The sequence below is a fragment of the Spea bombifrons genome, chromosome 6 (genome assembly GCF_027358695.1).
Source record: "Spea bombifrons isolate aSpeBom1 chromosome 6, aSpeBom1.2.pri, whole genome shotgun sequence".
In the NCBI taxonomy this organism is placed as follows: domain Eukaryota; kingdom Metazoa; phylum Chordata; class Amphibia; order Anura; family Pelobatidae; genus Spea; species Spea bombifrons.
In genome coordinates this window covers 11,034,430-11,048,115 of record NC_071092.1, presented here as the reverse complement: position 1 = coordinate 11,048,115, position 13,686 = coordinate 11,034,430, and the positions used below count along the sequence as shown (strand labels likewise).

General features: G+C 38.7%; 1 protein-coding gene across 1 annotated transcript in view; it reads left to right on the top strand.

Moving 5' to 3' along the window:
* Positions 1-890: 890 nt before the first annotated feature.
* Positions 891-13,686, top strand: part of SLC38A3 (solute carrier family 38 member 3) — a 28,967-nt gene continuing 16,171 nt past the window's right edge. The window contains exon 1 of the mRNA XM_053469243.1: positions 891-1,221. The gene's annotated coding sequence lies outside the window, so the exon portion shown is untranslated. The remainder of the gene's footprint in view (positions 1,222-13,686) is intronic.

The following is a 13,686-nucleotide window of genomic DNA, read 5'->3' as shown; positions in this document are numbered from 1 at the left end:
CGTTATGACCCTGGGAGCTAATAGAGCATTCCTTCTCATTACTCCATCTTAATTAAGAATTGTTCCTTGTAAACCTGCAGTTTGCCCATAATCTTGTCTAATTACACTTTTACTATTATTTTGAAGTTATACATGCATAAGTCATCACCGAGTCATCCCCGAGCCAATATCTTTTACTGGTGAAAAAAAATCTTATTTAGGGCTGAGATTATTAAAAGTATAGCTATTGTAAACTTGGATTAAAAACAATATTTTAAATACATCGACTGTGTCACTGATTAATTTTTAGATTTTTTCCCCTATTTAAACATGTGTCTTTACTTTTGTAATCATGTGCTATGCACTAAACCCAAGACAGATTAGTGACTGCAAAGACTGTAGAATTTTGTGAAAAGACACCTATATAAGTCACCATCAAGAAGTCAAGAAATACTGGTTATTTGAGAGGGCTTGAGGATTTTTCCATAACTGTTGGTATTGAAATCAAGACAGGAAAAAAGAGATAAAGAGAAAAGAGAGGCATGGAGGAAAAAAGAGAGAAAAATAGAAAAGAGAGGCATGGAGAAAAAAAAGAGAGAAAAATAGAAAAGAGAGGCATGGAGAAAAAAAAGAGAGAAAAAGAAAAAACCCAGAAGATGGAGAAGAAAACTTCCCAGCAGGGAGAGGCAGGATAGAGTGAGAGGGGAGCACGTACATTACTGCGGAGAGGGAAAGTTATAACAAAGTGGAGCTTTCATTCCTCATTCTCCGGACCCCTCTCCCTCTGCACTCCCCCTTCTCTCTCAGAATGTGAGGTCTGGGATCCCTTGGCTCATTTTTTCCTCCCCCAAACAAGGGGAGGTACCAATAATCATTAACACCCAATGGGATCAGGACACTGTTGGAGCTTTAAAGCCACTTGGATTACACGGAGGGACCAGATCCAGCAGCCGCTGCCACCGTGCACTGTCCAATGCTTGCTATCTGCCCCTAACTGACATATCTATATACCCCTGCTTCAGTGCACGATCTACCCCAGCTGCCCCACTAAACCCAAGCGTACTGTCCGAGTTCCCTAACCCCATTCAACATACAAAAGGCTGCTGCCCTCTCTCAGCTCCTGCTGCTCACCTAAGCCTGCAAACTCTACATACCCCGAAGCCTCCACATCTGCCCCTCCAGACACTCGGTGTGCGGAAGGTACGGCTCCCTGCAGCCGCGTAAAGAAGAGCCCAAGCTCCGGTAAGTAATTATTAATGTCATTGATCCGATACTATATGCTACAGTATACTCTATATAGTATACTTTATGATAACCATCGTGCTCATGTACATATATATATATATGTATGGTTATTCCATTTAAAATCACCGCTCGTGCACTCTGTGTAGCGCCTTGAGATGTATTCGGGCTGTACATTCCTGTGTGTCAGTGTGTACTAATGGCTAAAGCCTGGCATGTGAGTGCAGTCATGTATGTGAAGTGTACATGTGTTCCTGAGTGCACATGGTGTTACTCGCCTGCCATGAGGCGGCTGCTCTCTTCCGCAAAGGCAAAACTTCCCGTCTGAGTGCCCTTCCCAATACGCGCCTTTATACCTCAGACTGGGGTAAATCACCCAAAGGTAAGTGTAACCCCCTCTGTATGCCCCCAGTCCCCCCGTATGTGCAGTCTGTTGGTATATTCTATGTACCCTCAATATTCTGTAACTTAAAGCCTCATAATTCCTACACTAAATGTGCCTCAATTTACACTTAATTATTGATATACTCAAAATACAATATTATATTCTACTATTATATTTATTAATACTGTGTTCAGCACTTTCAAAATAAAGAAGCTATTTGTAGTAATATATATATATATATATATATATATATATATATACTAGTACTAACATATATATATATATATATATATATATATATATATATATATATATACCTATATATATCTAGAAGCAGTATGTTTTGTAATTAAATTGATGGATACGAGTGAAATATATACCATTAATTGCCAAGAAACTAGTATTTATATAGTTTATTATTATTATTATTATTATTATTATTATCTTTTATTTATATAGTGCCAACAATTAAACAGCTTTTCTTACAGTCCTTCAATTCAAAGAATATGACAAAACTAGAATTCACAGACAAACCGATACATTCCCGTTCACAAAATCTGCCTCAGTAGATGGCATTTTTAGAAACTATTTTATTAACTTTTTATTTACCGGGTACTCTAGCTCTTTTCCTATTCTTTTAGCTGTTTAACCCTTTGTTGCTGCAAATGGATATGTGCCATCCCAATTATAGCCCCCCCACACCATGTTTGGATCTATGTAAATATAATATATATATAACAATTTAAATATAACAATGTAAATAATAATAATAATAATAACAGTGTGGTTTTCAAGTCTGGTTAAGGTCTGATTACAGGCTGAATATTTATTTTATGATTGATGGAGTTGGGAGAAAAAAGTGAAGCTTATATTCTAGAAATCATAATATTTATAGTGCTAAAAAAGTAACCTTTTGCTAAAAAAATAAGTAACGTGATTTGTGTATCATCGACGCTAAAGATATAAATTGGTGGGGATATATATATTTTACACAGTGAGTGCGAAGAAGGCTAAAAGTCTAGGTTACCTTTTGCTTCTAAATGTTTTTCGTATAAATTTATATATGCTTATTCAGGTTTCTGGGTTAAATCCTGGATTAATATTTGGAACAAGAACTAGACATCATGTTCCAGTGACAGAGCCATCCTTAAAAATATTGGTCTGTTCCCATGAATGATTTATACTATACGTATCTGGTGGTAGTAGGTATGTCAGCTTAAAAATACCAGGAAGAGGAGGAAAAATTGATCAACTGAAATGTCTAATACTCTGTGCAGTGCTGAACTATACAGTATGGTAAGTCTGTCATTAAGAGTGAATTACTAGAAGTGTTTCTTCTATTTTCTACCCCATGTATTTTGTTTGTAGCTAAAAAATATACAAGTTATTATTATTATTATTATTATTATTGCAGTCAATACGTTCAAAGATATGCCAAAACTAGAATTCGTTATAAAATGATACATTGTGTAAAGAGGGCTCTGCACGCAAACTTACATAATACAAATACTGTAACAGTACTGCTGAGCAGTATCTATCTATCTATCTATCTATCTATCTATCTATCTATCTATCTATCTTTCTTTCTCTATATCTGTCTGTCTGCCCGTCTATCAGTATCTATCTATCTATCTATCTATCTATCTATCTATCTATCTATCTATCTATCTATCTATCTTTCTTTCTCTATATCTGTCTGTCTGCCCGTCTATCAGTATCTATCTATCTATCTATCTATCTATCTATCTATCTATCTATCTATCTATCTATCTATCTATCTATCAGTATCTATCTATCTATCTATCCATCTATCTATCTATCAGTATCTATCTATCTATCTATTTATCTATCTATGTATCTATCAGTATCTATATTTCTATCTGTCTGTCTATCTATCTATCTATCTATCTATCTATCTATCTATCTATCAGTATATATCTATCTATTGATACTCAATATAAGGAGCAGTTAAGTTTGTAAATGTTTCTGTCCATATACCTTCATTTGTTTTAAATTTGAGATTATGGGGGTCAAACATGTGATGCTTTGGTGTTGGATGCCCTTCTTTCGCAGTATAATCCAGTTTAGACAAAAAAAGACTCCGTATTGGACACGTTAGTAATAAAGGAACAGTTGAGCTTTACATCGTGTTTTCCTTTACATGCAATGTTCTGGCACGTGTGTATTCTAACCCACAGTTATTTTTAACAATGGACTTGATTTAGGACAACGATGTAGATTATATAATTTACTATTCTTTTAACAAATGAAATGGAAATCCAAAACTGTACAAAAACAATAAATCCTTAATACCACACACATGACGCTATGTAATATGGTTGACATTACATGTCATTTAGAAGCATGTTTGTACTTCATAAAATAAGTTCCATTTCAGATGTAAAACAGTTGCTATATATTCTTGATACTATATAGATAGAGAACCAAAAATACAACAGAATACAGCAAATAATGTTCATCACACCTAAATAATTGTTTAGACCAGGGGTCTCCAATATACAAAATATTTGAAAACATACTATAGAATAAATTGAAAATATGTCATTTTGTAGGTTAACAATATTGCATTTTTTTAATACGGGTCGCTTATAGATGTAAGCACCCCTATTCAATGTGTAGAATTCAGTGGTAGCCAGTGGGCTACATGGAACTTTAGAGCTTTTATTAGTGAGCTCTCTCTTAGCTTGTAATGGCAATCGGGAGTATAGGGCAAATGCCCAGTGAATTACAGGATCTGACTGTAAGCATATCAACAGTTAACATGTGGGCTGGTGTGCTTAAAACACTCGGGCTAGATTGTGGCTCCTAACCGGCCCTATATATGTTTATTTATATCTTTAAAGTGACACTCCAGCCATCATATGCACTTTGCAAATGCAGAATCCCCCCAAATGCTTTTACCCTTTTCCTCATCCCCAGCTAGTTGCATGCAGGAGATGTTTTTGGCTAAAGCCATCTCCATGCACCTGCACGTGGAATGGTTCCCAATGTGCATTCTTCAAGCAGCCAATCAGTGACAAGAATTGTCGCACCACAAATGGGGGCTGGAGCTGCAGATGCAGGGCTGCAGCTTCTACCTCAGTTAATGGCCACTGTAACTCCAGTGAGCGATGAGGGGACATTTGTAGTGGGTTTCTAGTCACCGAGTGATGATTGTGCTAAAAAATGATTGGCGTAGCGTTTTCCAAAATTAATGTTGAATGGATTTGCCAGGCAGCTGCTAGGTTTATTAGACTGTCAAAAATAGTAGTTGTCCATTCTGGCTAATGGAGGGTTAACATATCTGGTTTTATATAGAGCAAGCATACAGTCTGGTTAGGCTATAATTAATTATTATGTAGTGTATGTAATAAGATTTACATTTTGGCCCAGAAAGTTTTAGCCTCTGGGCTCTGCTATAGAAAGACAAGCACATAATATCTTGTGTCTCTTAACTCTGCAAGAAGGAATTATTTGCTTGCAGTGGATTAGTTGCTGTGAAGCGAGCCATTTCTAATGTAATCTACCTTAAAATGACAGTAATGCCTAGAACAAAGACAAGACCACATGAGTTTAAATATTATTTATAGCCTGCCAGAGTGAAACAGGCTCTCTTTGATTATCATGTATTTCTAACCAAAATGATAATCTAGCATTTGTCTAAAACAACTGTATTTAAAGTGAATGAAAGTGCTGTATAGCATGATTAGAATGATGAAAACTACCTATAGATTGTTTATGCTTTTTCGTTAGTGTGATAGTTTTGGTGTAAAAGCTTATGTGGTATGTGTGGCAAATACTAATAACTAATGATTTCCCTGACTCAACTCCATGTACCCTCTCGTTGCTCTTCGTTTTAAGGCCTCACGGACAAATCAGCTTCAACCACAGCAGAGGATTAAACATAGAATCTGACGGCAGATGAGAAACATTCGGCCCATCTAGTCTGCTCAGGGCTAGACTGGGATTGTAAAGCAGTCCTGGAAATATTTGGACACCAGCCCCATATATGTTATTGTGTGGTCCAGCTCATGTGACCAGATACCACACCAGGGGTGTAACTAGAAATCAAAATTAGCCTGGGGCACCCCAACTTCACAAGCATAATGTCCCACAGTGATGCTTGTCTGTGCCCCCAAACAGCCTGCTTGTGCCATGTCTCCCCCCTTAAGCAGCCCGCACGTGCCACCCCTGCCCCTAAACAACCTGCCTGTTAAAAATGATGCAATATTTGTCCATAAACAGCCTGCCTGTGCCACCTCTGTCACTAAACAGCCTGCCTGTGCTACATGTGCCCCTAAACAGCCTGCCTGGGCCACCTCTGTCACTAAACAGCCTGACTGTGCTACACATGCCCTAAACAGCCTGCCTGTGCCATATCTGCCCTATAAGCATCCTGCCTGTGCCACCTCTGCACTTAAATAGCCTACTGTGCCATCTCTGCCCTCTAAACATCCTGCCTATGCCACCTCTGCCCCACCATCTCTGCCCCTAAACAGCCTGCCTGCACCACCTCTGCCCCTAAACAGCCCACTTGTTCCATTTCTATCCCTAAAAGGCCTGTCTGTGCTATATATGCCCTCTAAACAAGTTGCTTGTGCCACCTCTGCCCCCACCATCTCTGCCCCTTAACAGCCTGCCTGTGCCACCTTTGCACCCTAAAACACTCTGCCAAACTCTATGATGTACAGTAATCAGGAGAATTGTGTGTGATGAATATTTAAAACAACACTCCAGTGTCCCAGGCAGGATCCCCACCAAAGAATGTATATTACATTACTTTGTAATGAACCCCTCCATACACTTGCAATTGGGCCCAAGAAAATTAAAAAAGGAACACCCAGCTGTCATATACATTAAAGTGCACAAGATGACTGGAGTGCCCCGTTAAGATTCCACACCTATGTACTATGGATACTTAATACCATTTAAGTGCAAACCTCCCTAAAAATTACCAATAGTGGCTCTTACTACCCACACACAGATTTTTATGAGGAAATATACATTACAGCCATTAGCTAGAATCAAAAATGAATGCATAGAATGCATAATGAAAGCAAACAGAGTCAAATGATTCTGGAATACATTGAGGAACAAAGCAGAAAGTATTTATGGAAACACTGAACTTCTTTAGGGTTTACAACTATAGCTGGACAAATCTGAGGAACCAGACTTTTCTACATGAGGACATTTTTTTCTTTCTGTCTTTTACTGAGATGTGAACATAGAAACCTGGAAACCCGGAATTTGACCATAGATAAGAGCCATTTGGCCCATCTAGTCTATCCATGATGTAATGTCTTGTTTCGTGATGTAGGGACTCAGACCTTAATTAGTCCTTGGTCTTGTCTTAGATTCAGGAGCCATATTCCTATCCAATGAATGTTTAAGTTCCATCACTGTATTAGGCTCTACCACTTCTGCTGGGTGGCTGGTCCACCTATCTTCCACCCTCTGAAGAGCCTAAAGATTCCTTCCTGGCAAATTGTCCTTTTAAATGCCTAGCCATGCAGACAAATATCGTTTCCTTCATTGATGCCACTCTTTCAATTGCAGTTTTCAGTAACAATATTTCAGGAACGCCTAGTTCTTTGGCAGCTGCCTCCTGTTTCCTGGCAGACTGTGGGGTCTACTCCACAACGCATCCTAAGCGCCAAAGTTCAGGAGGAACCCTGCTGCAACCTATTTGTTATAGGAGCACACATTTTCCTTGCATGTTTCAGATGTTATCCAATAACAGTATATTTCAGATCAGGTCCTGAAGAGCTCCGAGGTCTTGAAAGCTTATATGACAGGCATTACCTTCGTTGAAAGACACTGTGTTGTCTTAAACCAATATGTTAATATATTTTCCTTATTTACAGACTTAATAAACAAATATATATCTTAGAGAGCCACATTTATGATTATGGGAGCTCTTGTTCTCAGGGTTCGCATGATAATTCCTACACGTTAGGAAGCCGTGAAGGGGACACTGTGCCTATAGTGAAAATAAAAAATGTCTCACATGGTAAAACAAAAAGTTAAATTGATTATTTAGCTTTTTTGTAAGGGTAGGGTCCTGCAAATATTTTGGTAATGAATGACCCTCACTTTTGTGGGCCATGAGAACACTGGAAAAACAAAAAATATTTTTGTTGGTTCCAGTGATTTCATGGATTATTTCAAACCTTGAACTTGCCAGTGAAATTTTGGAAACTTTTAAGTGAGAGACTTCTAAAGAATGCAGAATCATGTTTGGCTAAGAGTCAAATCCCATGACACAAGGATGATGTGTGCATTGAATACAATCTGTAGCTTTAAAGAAAAGTATGATCTGTTTTGTGATACATTTTATTTGACCAGCAGACCAACATCGGGCAAAAGTTACCTCCTTCATCTAAGGACGCTACCTTTTCTTGGGCCAGTACAGCTATTTTGTTACCAGTGACATATTCTGGCCAAGCCTAGAGAGCCAGGTTTGGAGGGGGGGGGCAGCTTCTCTGCCTCTGCTCAGTGGGCCGATTACAAGGGGGTTCTTTGATCATCCCAACCGGCCCCTTTATACTATGAAAGAATGTTCTTGGCACAACCTCCATAGGGCTTTGAGTGTTAATGGGGGACACAGCACTGGGTCATGACGACATATCCTGGCACTCAACAATGAGGATGGTATCCACAGAGGGAGCTGTCCTGGCTCAGACCAAGGGCAGCACCTCACTGTTTATTACATCATATGTTATCTGCTGTCTTGGTGTTCCCCCTTTTTCGTTTATCTTGTGCTTTGTCTTACCCTGCTTTCAAATATCACTATGTGCCCTTATTGTCCATTTAAGTAGACTTTCATTTATCAGGTAGCCGTTTTGGAGCATTTCTACCACAAAGTAGTCAGATAAGGTCTTGCTTACAGAGATAGCTTTGTACACAGGCACTAAAGCAGTTTTTTAGCAGCTGTAAACATTTTTTTCATGAAAAGTTCACTATTTTTAGTGAACAGTGTTTTAGAAATCATACTATTCTTCTAAACGTCATAGTTATTTCTGTCTTCTATCTTTTATTATTTGTATGGCTCTCTCATCTAATGTTGATAAAGATCTCAAGTCATTATCTTGCCACAATATACCTGACAGTGGGACTGATGCCTTAACATATCTCTGCTTATCAAAACTTCCTCTAGCGTATATTTTTATTTCCTTTTTGCCATAGGACTTCTTCTTTTAACAGGAAAATACACAGCAGTACTGGGGACAGTTTCTAAAGAGAGCAAAATATTTTTTTATGTTTAGAACGGAACTGGTACTGTAGTCAAACAACTGCTTGGTTCTTTGGTGGGGAGCAAGTAGCCCGGGGTAAACACAATTTACTTATTGGTCGGTGATGTAGAAAATAATTGAAGGTTAAAAAACACACACAAAAAGAACAAAAAAGGATATGTATGATGAAAAGTGTTTTTCTATAAAGCTGGAAAGATTCAGTCACCTTTTTACAATGTGAAATATTAACAGTAACACAATCCCTTTAACAGTTGCCAGATTTTTAAGAAATAATATACAAGCAAAAATGTTGTATTTATAGCGAAAGGAACCGGTAGCTGTAACTACTTCTGTGTATGTGTGAAAAGGTTTAATGTGTAACCAGTTATATGACATGCTGTATATTGCATGTTACAAGGGCAGTTATGCGATGTAAGAATGGCTAAATAACTTGTAAGTCAGCATTTAACCCGACCGGGGCCAATAAAACCAGCATAGCGTAGTTAGAATTGAATAATGTTTACCGCTGTATGCCCATGGTAGAGAAAAAACAAAATGTCCATGAAAATGTATAGGTCTTTTTTCTTGTTTTTACTAGCCTGCTAACTTGTTATGTGACCTATGGTTTCTTTGTTGCTGCTGGTAGAGACTACAGCTTGATCTGTTTTAGAGGTTTGTTTCAGCAATGGTTTTACAAAGTGGTAAAAGACTCTGCAAAGAAAGGTGGAAAGGTGTTCCATATTTTTCTAGAAATGTAGACAGACAAGCAGAGAAATGAATGCTTCACTGGCCTATTTTGCCTAGGGTGAGCCCCAAGATGGAATTTTAATCTCAGGACAATTCACTAACTGTCTGGAAGCATTCCCAGAGTTTCTTTACTCAGAGAAAACGCTCAGTAACTTAGGGTTGTCTCTAGTTGGGTTGACATGAGGTGAGGACTCCACTCAAAACCTCTCACAAAGGTTTGGCAGTATTAATCGACTCCATCGTGTGGCACAAACACATTATGAATCTGCCCCATGTAACCCTAAACCATATCTATTTGCAATGGAAAGAGCAACATCAAAGAAAGATTAAAATATCTGCTTGTTGTTGGGATCATGCATTGGTTAATTTGTACTATACTTTACATGATCCATACATGCATCTATACATTCATTAGTGTCCACTCATGTTGTCCACATGTTTTTGCATTGTGATTTGTTTCATCCTGCTTTTATCCCTGCCGCTGACAAGGCTCGCACAAAAGGCACATGGCAATCTGTGCATGGTAGGCGTTGTAGTCTCCGACAACTGGACTATTGAGATGTTTCCAAAAGCATCTATTGCCTTTACTGAGTCTTTGCTGACCTGACGTAACTACAGATATTGCCAACTGCATTGTATTTTGGGTTAGGTTGACCTCGTTTAACCAGGGACACAGGGGCTTTAATTTCAATGGAGTCGGCCACTTACATTTTCCATACGTGTTCCAGTGTGAGAGGATTTCTCACATTTTCATCTAAATAAGTCTAAATAAATCAACGATGATCACAAAAATGGCTTCATGGCAAATTGTTTGTGAACTTAACAGATTCTCGCACCGGGGCCCTGAGGTTTCTAGTTACGCCCCTGGAACCAGAGGCACGCATAATTGGGGCAGCCTGCGCCCCAGGCATAGGGTGATCACCCTACGGGGTAGCACTTTAGATGTGCTGGTCAGCGACATGAGAAAAATGATATGTTTCCTGGAAAAAATGACCAATCTGGTGGCCCTGCCCTGACATTTAATGGGCCTGCGACGTCAGGAAGATGTGGTAAGTAAGCAAACAAAGCAGAGTTTCTCATGCAAGCCCTGCTTGCATGTGTCGACAGTAAGGGCTCGGAAGGCACACAGTATGCTTCACCAATCCATAAAATAAATTCATTATAGCTGTCCCTTTAAGAAACAAAGCTGCAAAGTATAGTTTAGTACAGACCAGGCAGGTGCAGGTCACACAATTAGTTTGGTTGTAAATGAATTGTGTTCTGCGCATGTAGTGGAAATAAAACAAAAGTATATTTAACAGAACTAAGCTACTTTCCTGTCTTTCAAAATACATTTAGGCACACAGAGATTCTTTCTCATTGTTGTAAGGTCCCTTTAATCCAAACATGGTCTGTAGTTCCGTTAGTTACATGAATGAGTCCAGATCACAGAGATATTTTCTCCGCATGGGGCTGTTCCTATTCACCCCACACCCCACATTTTTATTTTTAATACAAATATTGTGATTAAAAACTGTGGTTTTCCTAACAGCACATGTACCGATGAGCACAGTGGGATAATATGTGGTCTCTGGCCAGGATTTAGGCTGTTTGCCACACTATTGTGTACAAGTCTTGCCCGGTAGTTACATGCTGTGTGTCACAATCCAAGGCTGTTCAGGCAGGTATTTCATGGATGTCAATATGTCACAAGTGACAAACATTTCATTTAAAGGGAAATTATCATGTTACTGAAATGTATGAGAATTAAATACAGTTTGACTAAAGTAAGGTCCTTTGTGCCATAGTAAGGGTTCTGCTTGGTGTAGAATGTATCTCTTTCTGAAAAGCATTGCACAGACATGGCTGTTCATTCTAACAGCTTTCCAAAATTAGTCAAGCTTTACCGTTACAGAAAAAAAATTATTTAACATTATGCATCTACATTATGAATTTGATCATTTTATTATTTAATCTGTTCTTATAATATTTAAATATGTCCCTGTATAATACAGTAGTGTACTACCATTCAAAATGTGTCGACTTACAATGGAGGGATTGTCCTGCATGTGAAGTATCAATATTTATAAAGATGTAATATAAAATGTAACAAAGAGAGAAGTTTATTCTGTGGTCGCAGCAGCTGCCTCACTTGTTGCAGATTGACCCTTAGTGATGCTTCTCTCAGTGTTGAGCTTATTCTGTGTACTCCTTAGGACAGTTTGACTGATTTATGAGACAATCCTTGTGTCAGGCAGCACTCAAATTCTTGGTGCCCAAGCAGGACTCCATCTGATCCAAGACAACAAAATTAAAATAAAACAATATAACTCAGAACTAAGTGAATTGACGTGCACCGTTTCGATCCAAATACGGGCTTGAACAAGATCCTATGGTTGGATGGAAACGTTGTCACGTGGTAGAACAAACACATAATCAAATGAGCAAATCATTTATGTATCATCAATAATGGGCCTATTGGATCTAAACCTGGCAGGCATTTTTGAATAATTGCTGGTATGTGAGGGCTTACTCTGTTTCCACTCTTGGAGAAGCCTATTATAATTGGAGAGGCAACTGCAAAGCCTAATCCTTCCTCCCCCACTACTTGCTTGTGCCCCCTGACCCCTTCTGCCCAACAGACCTCTGTAGTTTTAATCCATCTGCTGCCCCACACCCCCTCTCACCCCAGCATCCATTTTTCCTCTTCCACAGCTGTAAATACTTCCCCTATGTTTTCTTCCCTTAGTTAGTGTGAACAACTTATCTTCCAACGCCCATTATGTTGCAGCTCATTTGTTACCATGTAGTAAACAGGTAATCTTGGGTGCTGAGATCCATATTTTTATTAAGCGGAATGTTAGAAAAGGGGATTATGTGACCCAATAACTAATGGCAGAGAAAGAATGTTATATGGAGAAGTTGTATAGCGTCTAATGAGTTATTGTTTGGTGTTATATGGGGCAACAGGAGGAGTTAAATAGATAGAGCAGTAGGAATAAATACTATGAATTCTTTGTATTAAACAACAGATTTTTTAAAGCATTACTATGAAGACCATGAGAAACTCAACAAGTGATATCACTTGTAGTAATATAAGCGATGAAAGCCGTATAGGACGTTATTGCATTTCTCGATGAGGGAATATTGTGGAGGGGTAGACTGTAGGAACACACTTGTGTGCAAACAAGTCTTCACAGGCCCATATGTAGAAGAATGAACATTAATCATTATATGTCAGGAGCATCGGGTATTAACTCATTCCCTAACATACCACAAGAGTAACTTCTACAGGACTGAAGTGAGAATTATAAGCATACACAAAGCAGCACGGAGGTAAATCTAACTAGTGTTACACGCAACATTTTGAGGAATGTACAAAGGAAAGATTAGTTATTGTTGTCGTATTAGGAAAGCAATACAAGCAACAGTAACTGGGAGAAAAAAGAAGACCAACATAAGATGTAGGCTTATCAAGCCATCAATTCCTAAAATGTGCATTGGTCATTCCAAGAAGATAAGATAGTGATGTGTGGTGCTCAACCACAGTTCATGTGGCACATGATAACACAAAGATGATTGAGTAAAGCGGTAGAGCTGTGTATCAAGGGTAGGTATCATCATCAGCGTAGGCAACCTCTAGACTTCCCCTTACTATAATCTATGGTCTCCACACAAGCTAGACTGCCTGTGGATGCTTATCCTGGTTGGAAACAGAGGTGGAACTATTTCACAAGAAAAATGGAAACCTGAAGAAGAATAATGATTGGCCTGTCATAGCCCCAATGCTGATACTTGACATTTAAATTGAGCTTGCCCTTATAGCTCACGGTATTCCCATAGGTCATTGGAGAGGAACAGTGGATATTATGTGAGTCCCAGGGGGTTGGTGGTTATTTATGTAGAATGACTTTAATCAAAAAGCCAGAGGTCATCTTCCTGGAACACACAGAAGTACTCCTCATTAGCTGACAACTGAGCTTAGCCAGGAACAAGTGGTTAAAAACTGAGCTCAATAACCCTCTCTTACAGGAATAGAAAGGTCCATCGTGTGCCAGCATGGTACCTGCTTTGGCTTTGGCAACTTTCCCTAGGAACGTTTTAATTACTGCATATTTCATA